At 36.0% G+C, this 15,740-nt stretch overlaps 1 long non-coding RNA gene across 1 annotated transcript; it reads left to right on the top strand.

Moving 5' to 3' along the window:
* Positions 1-6,959: 6,959 nt before the first annotated feature.
* LOC145739792 (uncharacterized) lies at positions 6,960-14,710 on the top strand. The gene is made up of 2 exons (XR_014181215.1): positions 6,960-7,573; positions 7,726-14,710. It is a non-coding gene; the product is annotated as an uncharacterized LOC145739792 (long non-coding RNA).
* Positions 14,711-15,740: the final 1,030 nt, after the last annotated feature.

The following is a 15,740-nucleotide window of genomic DNA, read 5'->3' on the forward strand; positions in this document are numbered from 1 at the left end:
GCATTTCTTTTGTTAAAGAGAATTTTTGCGTATACCTGGTTGTGGTTTCACAACTTACTTTCCCCCGTTGAAGGCTTTGACTTCAACAAACTAGAGAATAAAAGAGAAAAAAAATAAAAGGTTGAAGTCTTCATAATCAGTGTCACTATGAGGTAAAGCACATAATTTGCTTACGGGTCGGGTAAACAATACTTTAGAAGTCCTAACTTAAGCCTTTCGCACCTTACCGTCAGCGCCAGGAAAATCCTGTACAATTCGCCCAAGAGGCCAACTTAAAGGAATTGCGTTATCTTCTTTGATCAAAACCATTTCATTAATATCCAAGTGTTTTACTGTCCTTGGCCATTTGGCTCTTTGTTGTAATTTATTAAGGTACTCCACTGACCATCTTTGCGAGAAATGCTGCTGCATATTAGTACAATGTTGGAAAAAATAGACGATTTACGGGAGTGCTAGATAAGTCTCTTTCTGTATATGCAACTAAACTACAGCCAATCAGAAAATGTCCTGGAGTGAGGGGCTGGAGATCCGCTGGGTTATTACAGAGTGAACATAGAAGTCTGGAGTTTAACACAATGTTTGTGTAGCTACAGTGTTAAACTCCTCAAAGCTCAAAGCTCAAGTTTGCAGAACCTATAATTCGTCTCATATGATACTTAGCACTTTTTATGTTACTCTCTCAAAGTCCTCCCCAATGTGGACTTCGGGGTGATATAAACTGCCATGTGATTTGATGCTGAGGTAAATATTCCTAAATTGAGTCACTCTTTTCTTGGTTTCTGAGAAAGTCAAAAATTTCCTTAATTGCATTTTTTGCGCCCAAAAAGTTAGTAGCATTGTCACTAAAAATGATGTTAGGACACCCTCGTCGAGAAATAAATCTTTTAAGCGACATAATAAAGTGATTTGTTGACAATGAGGACACTTCTTCCATATGTTCCGCTTCTGTGACCATGAATATGAACAATGCCAAGTACACCTTTACGGGTGAAGTTTTCCTTACTGGAGACAATTTTTTGAAAAATGATCCTGCAAAATCGACACCAACTTTTTGGTATGGGCGTGATATCGACACACGAGATTTTGGCAAATCGGACATTATTTGAATAGAGGGTCTGGCAATATACCAGAAGCAAGTAAGACAAATGTGGATGATACGTTTAACTTCGCGAAGTCCATTCAGTGGCCAATACCTCAACCTGATGTTTGAAAGTACTGTTTGAGCACCATCATAAGCAAGCCTGAAATGTTATCGACGCAATAGGAGTGCAACAACGAGATTTTTGGTAAGTAGAAAAACGGGATGTTTATGTTCATCTGTAATATCTGCATTTTGCAATCTCCTACCTACACAAAACCGGAGCTATTTAAAAAGGGACTTAGTGATGCCAAATTTTTATTTGAATGGGGTTTGTTTTGTTGTAGCTCTCTGATTTCTTCTATCTAGAGAAATGAATAGCTTGGAGATCTGATTATGACATTTTCGGGTTGAACCAATTCCGCGGCAGTTAGACAACCTGAGGCAGTAAGCCACGACTCGTTGGAGTCTACTGAAAGTCGAAAATCGAGTAAATAAGTTTTGCCAGAAACCGGCGAGTTGAGAGTCTTGGATACATAACACGTGCGCTGCCACAATGGTTGTCTTTCTTTCTTCTGGTAAACTTAAATCGCAAGTTAATAGAGTGAAGTTGGAAAAATCATCTAAGTTCAAGTTCGGATCGAGTGGGAAATCAGGAACGTGCAATCAAAGATTAGAAATGAGAATATGCTGAGCATCAGTGCCTCTAGATAGAAGATCAGCAGAGTTGAGTTTATATGTGTGTCGCCAGTAAAAATTGTCAAGTCTTGGATGTGAGAAACCCTGTTTGACACAAACACAGACCATCGTGACGCATGAGATGCGATCCAGCAGACAGCTACCCTTGAGTCTGTCCATAAATAAACAGAGCTAAAACTAAATTGGCCTTCATAAATGTGCAGAACCTTATGGACAATATCTTCGACAATAAAACTATAGCACACAATTCGAGGCGTGGCAAACTCACTGTTTACAGAGGGGCAACTCTGGATTTAGAAGTTACCAATGTTCATGAAACTGAACCGTCCTCGTAAACTGCTCTAAAGAAAATACAAGTACCATACGCCCTCAAATTTGCATCTGCAAATCCATGCAATTGTAGATTGATGTTGTGCATCTCAAAAAACAAATGACGAGGAATTTTTACATTTCGCAGGTATAAAATATCTTGAAAGAAGTGAGTCCACTTATTGGAGGTTTCTGGGTCAAGAAGGGTATCTAAATCGATTTTCTGGAGACATAATTCCTGCATGAGCATCTTACCAACAACTATAACTGGAGCAATCAACCCCAACCCCAGCGGGTCAAACATTAAAACAGATTGTTTTAATAAAGAGATAGAGTTTGAAGTACCATTTGTGAAGATGATTAGCTTCACTGAGGAGAGTAACGAGCTCCGTGCACGAAACGAGAATGTCATCCATATACGTTTGAGATAATAGAGCATTAGAAGCAAATGGATGTATTTTCATATTTGAAACTGCTAATTATTTTAATGTACGAGTGGACAAATAAGGAGCACAGTTAGTTCCGTGACTGTCTAGTTGGATACAACAAATTGGTTCATTGCGAGAATCTCTCCATAATACGTTTTGAAGGAAAGTGTGCATGGGATTTATCTTTATTTGTCTAAAAATGTTTAATTAATTTTTCAATGTCAACAGTCACAGCGAAGGAATGCGTTCTAAAACGGCAAAGTATATTGTATAAGTCCGGTTGGACTTGATACCTTTTAAGACAAATGTCGTTCAGTGAACTTCCCGCAAATGACTTACAAGAAGCATCAAAGACGTCCCTTAATTTTGTAGTCAAGTTTTCCTCTCGAATGACGCAATGGTGAGGCATGAAGTATTTTAGATTAATGTTGTAATTTTTCAAAGAGAGGGGACAAAGTGAGCATGCTGCATCAAAACATGTAACGGAGTTACTAATTTTTATTAATTTTACCTTGGATTATGCGTGACCTTTACTGCTGGGTGCTTGGCCGCGGCCGTCGTTAGCGTCGATTTTGTCGGGGCCGTTCGAAACCTCAGGTCACTTTAACCTCAGGAAATTTACGGGTTAAGTTAAACTTGTTACGGTTCAATTCTTCTTTAGGAAACTTTTTTTGTTTGGGGAGGATTTGAGGGGAAACGGCGAAAAGTGCCTTAAGGCCTACTCGCCGGACCTTTTAGGGTTCCCCCGCATTATTATTACTACTACTACTACCTTTTTGTTTTCATAATTTTACGGTTTATTCTATTTGTTTACTATTGAAGTTTGAGGTTAGGCCATTTCATTTTAAACTTTTATTAGTTTTGTTTTCCAAGTCTGTTTATAGATGGTGATTCATTAGTTCCTGTAGTCAACTGGTTATTTTTATTTTGCTACTGTCAGTGGGCTATCTTGTCAGAGTTCTGTCTGTCAGCTTCAGTCTGGCTGTCAGTTTGATTTGTTTTATTCAACTTCCGGTATTTTATGGTGCCTCATGGAAGAAAAAATGTGTTCTGGAATATTCGTTTGGCTTCCTCGGAGTCCCACCTCGTTTCCGGTTGTACCCTGACCATTTAAGCGCAGGGAGGCCCTTTGACGCTCTCTTGACCAGTATCTTTAACTGCAGTAGTAAGCCAACTTAAACGATTTTGCCAGTTTTTAAGTGTTGTCGCTCTTGTCTTGCGGATTTGTAGTGCTTTCTTTTGTGGCGGGGGTAAATTTTCGTTTCTTTTTGGATCAAATGTTATCAATAAAATGTGCCCGCTCAGGATAGAGCCAGCTAATCCATTCGTGCCCAGAGGGGAGACCTACCCTTTTAAGATCAACCAAAGGTAGTAGTATAGCTTCTTTTGGGACTGCCAGGGTCCTTATTCATTCATATCTTTGCTTTCTAAGGGTACTTGGTTAGGGCAAAACGCCAGGGTTACGAAACTAAACCTATAGGGCTAGACAACCGGGGCTGCTACCACCAAAATTACCTGAAACATGTACAAGTTCACGTGATCGCCATAAGTGCTTAATTTGGGGGCAAAGATACCTTTGCTGCAGAAGGGCTGATCACCTAGGAATCTAGGAAAAGTTATCAGGCAAGCCTATTGACCGATAATAAGTAATTATTACTGCCATCACAATTGATAGTAGTTTTTACCTTTGATTGACCTATTTTGACTTACTTTACATTATATTTTTCTACTTTTTGTTGATAACTTTAACTAGCTCTAATTAACTTAATTCGAATTTTATAAAATGTTTGATACTAAGTAAATCTACCACCGTCTTCAGAGAATCTAAAAAAAAAACACAACGAGAGAACACAGAAAACTACAACTTAATAACTCCGAGAAGGGTTTTTTGTCAAAAAAAATTTACAATAATTTTGACTTTTGTCATTCCAATATTCTAAAGGTTATCTAAAGGTTATTGTTGCTTTCCAGGCATTCCAGCTAAGGTTTCTGACTTGAATAAGAGGAGGGTGGCAAAAGCTGACTTAGGTTGAATAACGTCTGAACCTCTATACTTTCTGTAACAGCTAAGATGTTCTTGATTGACAATCAACAGTATATGCCTTTCCCGAACTTAATTCGGTGCGAGCCATCCACAGTTGCGATAAGGTTAAGATGCTCGACCTACTTGAAAAATTATAAATAGAAAAAGCTAAAAGGAGTTCTACCATAACCTGCGTAAACGAATTTTGAACCTCATTTAATTGACCTGGCCGATTACCTGCACTAGAATGTCTTGACAAAATATTTTGTTTTTTTACCATTCACCTTTTAACTTTGCAAATTGTTCGATCAGTACCATTTCAGATGTGCGTGTGATTGTGTCATCATTACGTAACTTTTTACTGTTGATATTTAATCGGTACGTGTTTCTCCTATTGTTTTAGTCGCCTGAAGATGCCCTAACAGGCGAAACTCGAGTAATGGTTAATTACAAATCTTTTTGAGACTTTGTGTCACTCCGTTTGTATATACAACGAAGTCTCTTCGAGCAACATGGACTACCGTTCTGAACTTACGGCTATATGTGCTCTCAAAAAAATAAAGCTTATCAACAGCTTCACTTTTTACTTAAAATGTGTGTCGCGATGTCGTCGTGTACAGACGTCTGTGCTCGATGCTCGGAGAATTTTATAGTCAGTACTAAGTTAGTTACTTGCAAAGCGTGTTTAAATAAATTCCATGCTCAATGCTTATCAATAAAGGATTATGTGTACAGAGCTCTAAGTAGAGAAGGCAGGAATTTGTTCTGGTGCTGTGATGATTGTGTCAATGTTATGGAAGTGAATCTACAGATTGGTGTAAAACTGTCTAAAATGGAAAAACAATTTGAAGAAAACCAAATCCAGACAAAAGAACTAATAAAAAAGCTTGGAGAAACACATCCACCAGTGGTAGCGAATATTAATCAGTGGTCTTCCATAGTCAAAAAAGATAAATTTCCTCCGTTAATAATAAAACCTAAGCAAGCCGGCCAGGACAGTGAAGCAACAAAGAACGCAGTTATAAAAAAGATAAACCCAACAGATATATCAGCAGAAGTAAAAAGGTGTAAACAAGCAGGGAACGGGTCAGTGGTCATAGAATGCAGTGATAGAGACTCTTTGCAAAAAATGCAAACCAAGGCATTAGCTGAACTATCGGATCAATACACTTTTGCAATTCCTAAAATTATATGTCCAAAGATTATTATAATCGGAGTCGAAAATAAATATGTAGATGACGAGGCTGACTTTGTTCGGAGAGTAAAAAATCAGGGTTCATTACAAGCCTTGGAAAATGTTGAAATTAAGTTCATTAAAAAGTTTGTGCCGAAAGGAAAAACCTATCATAATGTAATTTTGGAACTATCTCCGGATGCTTTTCAGTGCCTGGTAAAAAATAAGAGGGTATTTTTCGACTGGGATAGTTATGCGGTGTACGAGTACATTGGTGTCTTGCGCTGTTACAAATGTTGGAAATATGGGCACAAAGCAGTAAACTGTCAGCAAAACAAAAATTTGTCCACTATGTAATCAGAATCACAAAAGTGAGGAATGTACTTCCAATGTAAAAGAATGCACAAACTGTAGATTTGCCCACGACGTCTTGAAAATCTCAGATATTGACTACAGACACAGTGTATTCGATAAAAATTGCATTAGTTATCAGAGAGCGCAGGTAAAGGTTAAAGCGAGAACACAGTATTCATAGCAACCAGAGCCGTTTGACCAGAGTGATTGTGATGGACACTTTTTAATGTTACATATGAACGCCCAGGGATTATTGTCACATCTCGTAGAAATTAGGAAACTGCTGCATGATGTACAACCTGAAATACTCTGTATTAGCGAAACACATGTAACTTCCGAGATTGGAGATAGTGAGTTACACATTCCGGGATATATTGTTACACTTTGTTATTCGAACAGTACACATACAGGGGGAACAACCATTTACATAAAAGAACATCTTAAATTTACTACATTAAAACAGGTTTACATTGATTATAATTATTGGTCTACCTGGATTAAGATTGACCTAGGATTCGAAAGCATTATAGTGGGGGCTATTTACAGATCACCGAACGGAAACTGCAGAGATTTTTTTAAATTTCTTGAAGAAGAATTAGATGCAGACAGCAGCCAAAAGAACAGAACTTTTATATTGGGTGATCTGAATATAGACTTTTTAAAGAATGACGGTAATGCATTACATTTGAAGCGGATTGTCCAGGACTCTGGCTTTAAGCAAATTGTGGCGAATCCTACAAGAATAACGAACGTCTCTTTAAGCTTGATTGACCATATAATCACAAACGAGTTTGCATGCTGCGAAGTAGAACGCGTGTACCCCGTAATCTCAGATCATGAAATAATCGGAACAGAATTGACACTAAATGAAAAATCAACAAAAGATACTGTCACGAATGGAAAATCCGTTAATTGAAAAGATGGACTGATTAACTTAAAAAACATCGAGGATTGCGAAATATTAAGCGCACGAGGCAAGGTCGCATCACGTTGCACCGAGTGTGTCATCCACCGAGTGCACCGTATCGGTGATGAATCACCACCACCTGCTTTACAGAAATGTGAAAAACAAGCGACAATAACAAACTGCGTCAGCCGATCAATCGGGTATAAAATACGCCGATTTTAGCAGTATAGAAGGAGTGTGAACCAATCGACAGTAGTGCGACCAGCTGACCCAGGAAGTCGCGATGTCGACTCTCCTCGGTCAAGAAGATCAAGTTAAGTAGTCCATTCTCCAAAGTTGTTCCAACGCGAAAGTGACCAAGCCAGCCGCCAGAAAATGCTAAGTCCTTAGCTTATGATATGTAAGTACGAATTGTTAAATTGCCAACTTTTAGTGTGTTCATGACTGTATTGTTTGGTTAATAGATTTAAGTGTTTAATAGAAAACTCAGTGTTTGATTCCATCCCTAAAACTGAGATCCCGGCGCGACGTTTAACGTCGTGAGTCAGTTTAATTGGTGAACCCAGAAGGGCTCATAAAGTAAACGTGACATTTGGTGGAGGTGCCGGGTATCGATCCCGGTACCTCTCGCCCTCTATAGGGAAGAATATTCCATATTCTGCTTATCAGCAGCAATAAGGTCTACTTGACATTTTGATTTGATTGATAAGGTCTACTTGACATCTGAGTTTTTAAACGTGACATTTGGTGGAGGCGCCGGTCTGTTTTGAGATGGATGAAAAACAATAGTTGAGTTTTTTATTTTTATTTTTTTTGGGGTATGATACCGATTGAGGAAAATAATGTGTGGGCTATAAAAGAAATTTTAAGTATTATTTTCTTTTGGCTAGGGATAGTAACGTTGATTTATTCAGTGATTTTTTGGGGATTACCTTTGCTATTGAAGCGCTCATTTGATAAAATTTTGGTTTAATATGGGTGGTACATCTTCAAAAGAGGAAGAAATTATTACCCCTCAGGCAGGAAACAGTGGAGGATTATCAAATAATTCGGGAAAAAAATAATTCATGGTCAGCTAAGGATGAAAAATGATTAAAAACACTGTTAAAAAAATGTGAATTTTTAAACCAGAAAAATATTTTTGATTTTTCTCATCGTGAGTGAAAATTACCTCTTTAAAGCAAAAATATAATTTTTCTTTTTGCATAATTAATTTTGTTCTACATTGTCATTTTGAATATTTGTTTTCTAAATTGTTAAAAGCATGTCAGTATTGCTGAAACGATCGTGTCTTATGTTTAAAAAGTCAAGAAATTAATGGCTAATATAACTTTACGTACAGCACTGGCCGAACAAAAAGCCCCGGCCATCCCTAAATTTACGTGTCCACCTACGTTTAATCCATCAAGTGATTGCCCCATTACATTTTTAAATAAATATGAAAAGTCCGCAAGATTAAACAACTGGACTTATTCTTTAAAGATTTCATATTTTAATAATTATTTGGACGGACCAGCACAAGTTTGGTATCAAAAATATGTAAATGATCCAAAAAATGTTTTGAATACTTGGGCAATATTTCGAACAGATTTTCTAAAAGAATTCGCAGGTGACTAACCATTTCGTAAACTGAAATTCAGATTAAACACGCGTAAACATCGGGACAATGAAGACATTAAAGCTTATTATTATGACTTACGTACTTTGGCAAATGAAATTAACCCGGACATGTCTTTTGAAACTTTTAGAGATTATTTTGAAAACGGTTTAAATCCGTAGTGTTTTGAAATGTATTATTTGCTAAGCTCTAATAATAAAAATTTGAGTGATTTAAACCAACTAGTCTTGAAAATAAGTGATATTAAAGAGCGTGTATTATTTAATCAAATGAATCGGCAAAGTAAATTTTACATTTCGGACGGAATGAATTTTCGGTCTCGTAATGATCGGTTGAAAAATGAATTTGACAAATACGGTACTAATCGTACTTGGCCAAATAAGTATTGTAAAAATTGTGAATTTCAGTCCAACAATTATTGTGGAAATAATAATTACAAAGGGACCAAGTTAAACAAAAATGATTTTTACTATCGAAATGTGTCACAAGAAAAGCAAAATTATTCTAGGTTTGATCAAAATCGAGGTATAAGAAATAGTAATACCAGAAATAATTGTTCACCAAAATATCAAAATTTTAATCGAGGTAGCAACAAGTTTTACAATTTTGGACAAAATAAGAATTTTTCTACACATCAGAATCCTAGTGAATGTGAAAACTCAATGTTAAGTGTCGATGAAGTTGCTCTAAACTCGACATACGCTATTATCGCTCTAAACAACGATGAAGTAACAGTTAATCTGAATCGACCTGATTTAAATGTTACATCTAAAAACCAAGTTCAGAAAGAGTATCTAATGGGTGTAGAAATTTCTGACGTCGAAAAAACAGTAAAACCTGTGATAAAATTGAAAGTTGCTCGAAAGTATATTGTAAAACCAAATAAGCAAATAACGTTACGATTGAAAACCGCGAATAATGAGCCTGATTTAACGAAATGCAATTTTATTGAAAGAGACAGTTATTTATGTCCAAGAAATCTGTGTGTAGGCACACCATTTTTGCAAAATGGGCACAATTTATACATTAAAATTGTCAATAAGGGATTTAGAACAGTTCCTATTTTAAAGCATTCTGTTATAGGTAAATTCGACGTTAATGAATCAATCAATACAAATACAACAAAGGATTCAATGTTTTGCATTTCAGAAAAACGCAAATCAAAAACTGCTAATAAGTTTCAGTCCGATTTTCCTGTTCAACCGAAAATGTTACATCCTAATTTACAGACAAGTAACATAAATGAAATCGATAATATTGATTATCGAAGAAAAGTTGCGATGTTTAAATCAACTCGTAAAACTTCACACCAAAATAGAGACACGGCTGACCAAGTCGAATTACAAAATGTAACATTCCCTGTATCCCAATTTTGTGGGTTACAATATTCAAAGCAAAATGTGTGCTTTTAGCTTACTATTTAGTAGAAGTTTGTATAAAAGTTAAGCTAAAGAAAGAGAAAAAAATTGTAAAACAGCGGATTGTGTTATTTCGATGTCGAGGTCAAGCATTCCCGATAACGACAAAAAATGTGCCGATGCGCTGAATGAAACTTTAATTGTCTACAAATAATTTTTTTTTTACTTATTATGTGTAGGTACTAGCTTTAAATAAAAGCATAGTGCAGAGTTAAAACAGGATTTCGATATGTTTCCACCATTTGAAAACGAACAGTACATAAAAAAACCGAAGGTTATTATTTGGTCGCTTGCAAAAATCGCGACATTAGTGGAAAATAAAGTAAAGCAGACTAATTAGTTCTATTTGACTCCGCGTGCCGGTGTGACCGACTTGCTTTATTGCACTCGTCTCGTCGCATCGCCGCGAAGGTGTCGATAAGAAAACTGCTGATTGATGAATTTCAATGTTTTTTTTTCTCTTCTAAATGCACATGATATTTTACCTATATGAAATAACAAGTCGAAATGTTGCATTGGCTAGGAATAATTAAATTTGACTTTACTATGGAAAACATGACAACTGATTTAAAAAGTGACCCAAGTTATTTTTTTTTTTTGAATACGAATGGTAAATGATACATTTGTAATAAAGTATTTCTGAAGTGTTATTTAACACATTCAACACACATACTACTCGAATGAGACGATAAGACCCACAGGTCATGGTAATGTGATTTTATTTTTAATTTATTTCTGCTGAATTTTATTATGTTAAATAATTAAGGTGAAAAACGCTAGCTGAGCGTAATACCTTATTAAGTAAGTGGCACATAGAGTTTGTTTCTTTAACCGACCCATTGTAATGAGTTTTATGAGTACTAAAGTTTCAACTTACATGCAGTTGAACTATTTTTGGTGCATCTGTACGAAGATGTCCAGCTCAAGATTCATAATTAAATAAAGTAATTATTGGATTGCCAATGAAAAATATTGGTATCTTTTATAAGGAGTAATTTAAATACTCAAGAATTCAACAGGAAAAACAGTATAATTCAATGTTGGTAGGAGTATTAGCTCTCGAAGTAGTTGTTTCTGATTTTTCCCTTCTCAGTTGAGAAGTTTCTGATACAGAAAAGTCTGCACTTGTTGAGAGATATTTGTTTTAGTGCCACACAGCAATATTGTTTGCTGTTATCGATGTTAGGGCGGTGCATGATTTTTTTTTTCTCAAAGAACAAACCAAAAGTATTTTTGAATACGAAACTAATAGCAGGCTGAAATGATTGTGTGTATGCTAAACCATATACATACGTTTATTAAGTTTTGAAAATTGGGTCTTTGAAGCAAATCGATACTAGACTTCTTTAAACTCGGATATAAAAGGTCCATATGAAGTAGCTAAACTTGTCAACATTTTCAGGCAACGGAGATTCCTATTCCTGACAGCAACCGGTTATACGTTATCCTGGAAATTTGCGTATTAGTTGCTTTAATCGTTTACCTTAATTCCGTTTATAGGATCGTCTCATTACGATGTACAATAAGTTGTACAAATTTCTAGCAGACTGACTACGACTACTTTTTGAAACAAATATTGAACTGCTGAATAATTCAGAGTTACAAGTTACAAGCCCGATAAAGTCTAAATGCTCATAATTAAGTTATAAGAATGATTTACTTTTATTTGCTTACATGAATTATCCTACAGTAGGATATATTTCGTTTTTGTGCACATGAAAAAATACGATATATAGGTACGTAAGTACCTAACCAATTGAGATAATTCTTTTCTTATGCCGCAGGCAGATGGTGATCACTTTGTTATTTAAGTCATCGCGGTACGAACGTTCACAAAAACTGCGTATGGATAAATATCATTGTAATTTCATTTTGACATGCAAATTTTTTGCATATGAGAATAATTAAGAAAAATGGCCATTGTTATTATGAAAGTTAAAAAGTGTACACTTGAGTTTTATATCGTGATTTTTCATTGTATGAGTAAATGGATTAATTGAAGACTTTATTAAATAAAACTGGGCTAAATACTTATTGAACATTGACAAGTTAAGACTGTATTGCACGGTCAAGATGTCAAGATACTAGTAGCAAATTTTGAAACTTGAACACTTGTCATATTAGGTTATCAGAGAAATTTTTCCCAACAGTTAATAAGTGCACCATGCTTAAACCCATGGGATTCGCTGATTTGGCCAGTTCGGAATAATATCTCAATGAGACCAGACATTGTTCAGTACAGACCGAGTAATGCATAAAATGCAAAATGCAATTAAAGTACAATAATGCGGTAATAGACGTATTACCTTAGGCATATAAGTTGTTTATGCATTTGGCAAAGAATGTAATTCGCGAGCGATGAGAAATGAATGTGTCGCTGCGCGCATAAATAAATGACTAATTTAAATAGTCCAAGTTAGGAAGACGGTTGACATTATGTGCATATTGATTTTCATTACGTGATTTTTGAATCAACCGAATCACTCCCAATACACGCATACTTATATACCGAATGCTACGTTTCGCCAGTTTCGGGTACCAGTAGTACCCCAAACACAACAAAGGGTTGAAACATCAGAAGTGAATTCTGCTGGCGCATCTTCTGGAGGTGCGTTTGGACCACAAACTTATGGGACCACCTGAATCCCACGCAAGTCAGGTTGTCCGCAATCCGGCACTGTGCCCGAATCCGGATAACCAGGCGCAAGTGCGAGCAGGGGGGCCCATTAATCCTCAAACTAGAGATGATCTAGAGCAAGCGGTAGCACAGCCGTTTGTTGCTCAGTTGGAGCCTTTTGGAAATATAGGGCCATATTCTGCTTATCAGCAGCAATAAGAGAGATGTCAAGATACTACTTATTACCTATTCTGATTTTTATACTATTTGGAAAATAGTAAGACAATACATGGTATATTATGAATTATACCACACGAAATAAAGAGTCACAAAAATACATCAGCTCCTGAACTAAAACAAAAACCGTACATCGCTTATTTCAACTTTGTCCGGCTGATAATCCGAATGATGACAAACTTTAGCCTTGATTCAGCTTTGTAAGGCAAAGTGAAACCAAGACAAACAATGCAAATTTGTGGTAATGCAATAATTAGAGTTTTTTTTAATACGCCAGAAAGGATTTAAGTTAATCATTTAATACCTACTTGCATTTACATACTAATAGCATATTTTTATTTTTACAGAAATCAATGAGAGAAAAGCATTTGATTTAGGACATAATATCCAATTCTTGATAAAACAAACTTCTCCAAAAGGATTTGAAGTTAATTAGAAACGGTAATTGTTTCTGTTTTTTTTTTTTAAAACAGGCAAATACGTTCTACTTTCCATAAAATGAAAACTAGAGCGTCTTATACTTACGGAGTTCAAACTTTTTAGTTTCAGGACCGGATTCCTGATTATTTTTACATGTCAATTAACTTAACTATAAAGTAATACGTAACACTGCATGCAGAGTATACTTTGAATATAAGTATATTAAGCCTTAATGAACACATATTAACCTTTGTTCCCATTTTTATTTCATGTAAACGCACACATGAGAGTCAACAAGCCAGATCGAAATAATACCACACGTTGATCCTGCTCTGTTGAAGACATTTAATTTCTTCCACGACTGTTGACGTTGGTATACATCATCATTGGACTTTTACCCACGTCACATCCATCAATTTGATGCAAGTAATAAAGAACACGTAGCATTATATTGGCGTTCAGTTATGCGCAGTGAACATCTTCGTGGTAAGAGTGAACTATTCTCGGCTTAACAATAATGTTCTCTGTGTTGCGCTATTAAACTTTGTTAGATTTAAGAAATTATTTAAATGGAAGCGATGTAAGGCAAATGGAGTAAAGTATTTTACGCACATTCAATAATTGGTATTTTCAAAGCCTAGATACTTCTTTCTTTATAAATCTACTCCATTATCCTTTTTTGGGTTTATTAGTAAGTTATTTATGTTAATCATAAGCAGTACTATGCTTTAATCATAATGTACTTAGTAGTACCGTAACTTATCGTTTGTTCTAATGGTTTTTATGTACGTCAATCTGAAATTTTAGTTTAATTGTATAAACTGTTACAAGTTAGATATTTTTTCAAGATGGTTGTTTTTAAAGAGAGTATATAGTGTCCTTTGTTTTAAAACTGGGGACCAGTTTTTCTGGGGCGGAGGCATATGTCACGAATGGAAAATCCGTTAATTGAAAAGATGGACTGATTAACTTAAAAAACATCGAGGATTGCGAAATATTAAGCGCACGAGGCAAGGTCGCATCACGTTGCACCGAGTGTGTCATCCACCGAGTGCACCGTATCGGTGATGAATCACCACCACCTGCTTTACAGAAATGTGAAAAACAAGCGACAATAACAAACTGCGTCAGCCGATCAATCGGGTATAAAATACGCCGATTTTAGCAGTATAGAAGGAGTGTGAACCAATCGACAGTAGTGCGACCAGCTGACCCAGGAAGTCGCGATGTCGACTCTCCTCGGTCAAGAAGATCAAGTTAAGTAGTCCATTCTCCAAAGTTGTTCCAACGCGAAAGTGACCAAGCCAGCCGCCAGAAAATGCTAAGTCCTTAGCTTATGATATGTAAGTACGAATTGTTAAATTGCCAACTTTTAGTGTGTTCATGACTGTATTGTTTGGTTAATAGATTTAAGTGTTTAATAGAAAACTCAGTGTTTGATTCCATCCCTAAAACTGAGATCCCGGCGCGACGTTTAACGTCGTGAGTCAGTTTAATTGGTGAACCCAGAAGGGCTCATAAAGTAAACGTGACAATACAAATACTTTCAGAAGGAAATTAAATGAGGAAGCAATTGCAAATTTAACTCAGGAATTGGTCGGAGCCAGCTGGAATTTTACTTCTACTGATGTTAATGTGTTATATGCTGATTTTATGAGCATAATACTAGCTGCCGTGGATAAGATAGCACCAATTAAGAAAATCAGCATTAGAAAATATCCATGGATTACCGATAAAGTTTGTGAAGTGCAGAAAGACCGCGACAGAGCTTATAAAAAATTTGCTATAACTAAAGATAACAGGGATTGGGTAGCCTACAAGAATCTTCGCAATAAAGTTACAAACACAATAAGGACTGAAAAAAGAAAACATTACAATGACAGAGTGGATAGGTGCAAGGATGATAGCAAAAAAATGTGGAGGACCCTAAAAGAATTATTAGGCAGTAAAAAACCTGCTACGGAAACTTCCGATGTGCAATTTAATAGCATTAGACCACCAGAAGAGAACTTCAATAACTTCTATTGTGACAGTATTCGGGAAGTTTCGGAGAGTATAGAAAAGCGGAACTGGAATTATATGTTCGTATCTCAGCAGACAGAATTCAGCATGTTTACACCGTTGAACTTAAGTGAACTTAGGTCAGTTGTAAATGAGCTTAAAAGTAAAAGTACTAGTGATGACTATTTTACTGTTAACATGTTAAAAAAGCTATTCTGCGTAATAGGATTTGCCTTGTTATATCTGGTTAACACATCACTAAGCTCAGGTTGTGTTCCAAACGAACTGAAAGTTAGTTTAATTGTGCCAGTGCCCAAAGTTCCTAAGCCATTATCCGCATCAGATTTTAGGCCTATAAATTTGCTCCCTCTTATTGATAAAGTAATAGAAACAATTGTATGTCGCCAGCTAAGAAATTATTTTGAATCAAATAAATTATTATATTCGGGGCAATCAG

Source organism: Ips typographus, unplaced genomic scaffold (genome assembly GCF_016097725.1).
Source record: "Ips typographus isolate SLU unplaced genomic scaffold, UJ_Ityp_2.0 IpsContig44, whole genome shotgun sequence".
Classification (NCBI taxonomy): domain Eukaryota; kingdom Metazoa; phylum Arthropoda; class Insecta; order Coleoptera; family Curculionidae; genus Ips; species Ips typographus.